This window comes from Carlito syrichta, unplaced genomic scaffold (assembly GCF_000164805.1).
Source record: "Carlito syrichta isolate Samal-C Ts95f unplaced genomic scaffold, Tarsius_syrichta-2.0.1 Scaffold303986, whole genome shotgun sequence".
In the NCBI taxonomy this organism is placed as follows: Eukaryota; Metazoa; Chordata; class Mammalia; order Primates; family Tarsiidae; genus Carlito; species Carlito syrichta.
Genome location: NW_007248082.1, coordinates 403,402 through 406,496, shown reverse-complemented (window position 1 = coordinate 406,496; position 3,095 = coordinate 403,402).

Below are 3,095 nucleotides of genomic sequence, written 5' to 3'. Positions count from 1 at the left end.
TTTTTTTTTTTTTTTTTTTTTTTGAGTTGGAGTCTCATTCTGTCGCTCAGGCTGGAGTACAGTGGCATGCTTATGGCCACCACAGCCTCGACCTGCTGGGCTCAGGCACTCCTTCTGCCTCAGCCTTCCAAAGGCGTACGCCACCACGCCCAGCTAATTTTTTGATTTATTGTAGAGACGAGGTCTCACCAAGTTGTCCATGCAGGTCTCAAACCCCTGGACTTAGGAAATCCTCTCACCTCAGCCTCCCAAAGTGCTGGGATTACAGGCTTGAGTCACTGCGCCCAGCTAAATTTTTTGATTTGTTGTAGAGATGAGGTCTCGCCTTGTCCAGGCTGGTCTCGAATTTCTGGGTTCAGGCAATCCTCTCGCCTTTGCCTCCCAAAGTGTTGGGATTGCAGGCATGAGCCACCACACCAGCAGGTACTATTATCCTTAATCTTACAGATGAAGAAATGGAAACACAGAAAAATTATGCAACTTGCCCAAGGTTACCCAACAAGTATTGGAAATGGCATCTGAACCGAGGCAGCCTGTAAAGCTTGTGGTCTTAACTACTCATAATACTGCTATCACCCTGGATCAGGATAGTAGCAGGAATTAAAGTTAAACAGGAAGAGAGAACATGAGAGAAGGCAGAATCTCTACAGTTTGACCATAAGAGGAGAAAATCAAGATTACAAGTGAAAGAGAAGTAAGATACAGGGTCTTTGGGCCTTTGAACCTCAATCAGTGGGTTGCAATGCCTTCTCAGGGCAGGGTTTAGTCTTAATCATTTTGCACCTAGCACAAAGCCGGGCCCATAATCAGCTTCAAAAGACATTACGTTGAATGATGGCCGAGTCACATCATCTTTGTAGAAAGGACTGGCTCATTTGTCGTGATCCACAAGGCTCCCAGTGGCTGCTTATCTAGCAGGTGTTGGCAATCATAGAGTACAGGATTGGTGGGGAGAGGGTGTGCTGAAGGGCTGTCAATATTAGTATTGGAGTCATATTTATTTGCAGAGGCTTCCTCCACCCTCCAGCCTTGGTTACCAGTCCTCAAAGGCCCAATGATGTCAGGCACTCCACCCCAAAACCAAGATAGAGATATGCTACAGGCACCTCATTTCTCTCTTACGGGGGGAATTGGGCATTGTTCCCAGTCCATCAGCTTGACCCTGTTTCTGCATTCTTGGTCCATTCCGTGAGGATAGCACTGAGTAGACACTTTTAGTAGGCACCTGAGCAAATGCCGTTCCACAGCCCCCTTCCTATCCCAAACCTAATTTGGCTTGGCTGCTAGAGGGGTGAGAAGGCAGTAGTGATGCCCCTTGACCAGCCCGGTCTTTATTGGCTCATGGGTCTCAGCCCTTTTCTAGCATCCCAACCCCCTGAAATCATTCCATTTTGTTTTCTTTCTTTCTTTTTTTTTTTTCCAAGTCAGAGTCTCACTGTTGCCCAGGCTGGAGTGCAGTGGCATGCTCACAGCCACCACAGCCTCGACCTGCTGGGCTCAGGCAATCCTCCCACCTTAGCCTTCCAAGTAGCTGGAACTACAGGCATGAACCACCATTCCTAGCTAATTTTTTGTTATTGTTGTTTATTGTAGAGACTTGGTCTCCACCAAGTTACCCAGACTGGTCTTGAACTCCTGGGCTTAGGCAATCCTCTCACTTCGGCCTCCCAAAGTGCTGGGATCACAGGTGTGAGCCACTACATCTGGACCATTTTGCTTTCTAAATCCCACTTTGAAACTGTTGTCAGTGGGGCTGTGGACTCCCCAGCCTCCGTTTCCTAGCCTTCCTGGAGGGGAGGGCTTGGGACAGGTAGGTACACAGAGGTAGGGTGGAGCTAGGGGAGAGCAGACCCTCCACAAAAGCTGCGTAGCCAGATGTTCACAGCTCTCCTGTAAAACTGGCAGGGGAGATATAGATTAAAACGAAGCACAAACTCCATTTAAAGTGCATTACAGCTCAAGAACCAGCTCCCCTTGGGCAGGAGAAGGGAGGGAAGGGCACAGAGGCCACATCAGTCTCCTTCCTTATCTAGGGCCACATGTCTCTCTCTTAGCTTTGTGAAGGGTGATTTACACCCCCAGCTGGAATGACTCTCTTTCTGGGCTGATTACATCGGCAAATGCCCCCCAGAGGCCACAGCAGGATGGCCATATTCAGAAGCAGCAGCCAATAAATCTCAGAGGTTTATATTGCAATTCTCAATACCCTCCCTCCTGGCCCTCTGCCAGACCGGCTGTGGAAGTAAGGAGGGGGCCCCAGTTAGAGGGCTAGGGGATGAAACCCTCCACTTCCTTTCATCACTCTCTTTCCTTTCTCTTTTTCTAAATACTGCTTAGTTCTCATTCTTCAAGTCGTTCGCCTCTGTCTTTGCCCTGGGATTTGGCAGAAATCAGGTCCAGGCCCAGGCCCAGTGAATTCCCTTATTCTCATAGGTAGATAGCCTGGGTTCTGGACATAGCTATGTTTCTATCTAGTTGCTTAATACTGATGGAGTAACTTGCTCTCTAAATCAGTTTCATCATTTGAAAATGGTGGGGTTTCTGAAAGTCACCTTCCTTCATGATCCTTGGTCCAGGGAAATCTCTGCTAATTAGCTTGAGGGGAGTTTAATCTTCCATCCTTCTCGGGACAACGGGGGCTGAATTTTGGAATCTAGTCTGGTAAAGCTTCTGGGATCTGGCTCCCGGTCTCCTCCACCAGCAAATCATTTCACTTGTCTGCAGCCCACCTGTGCAGAATCATGAGGTTAATAACAACCACCGAATCGTACTTGAAGAGCTTTAAGAGGGGTAAGTGAGATCATAGACGTGCAAAACCTAAGAGGAAAAATACTAGACATGCAAATGCTCTTGCGCTGGTTTGTTCCAGTTTTGTTACAAGATTTCATTTGTGGTGGTTGCTGCTGTTCTTTGGTGTGTGGATGGTGGTGCTGAAGATCTGAAAAGTGAGAAGGGGTGCTTTTTTTGAGAACTATCTGGGCCCCGCGATGGCGAGTCTCCAGCAGCCGCTTCCACAACATCTTGCTAAGCGGAGGCTGCAGACAGCAGGTGGGCAGACTCGGGAAGGGCACCCTCTTGCGCACCCAAGCCCTGCG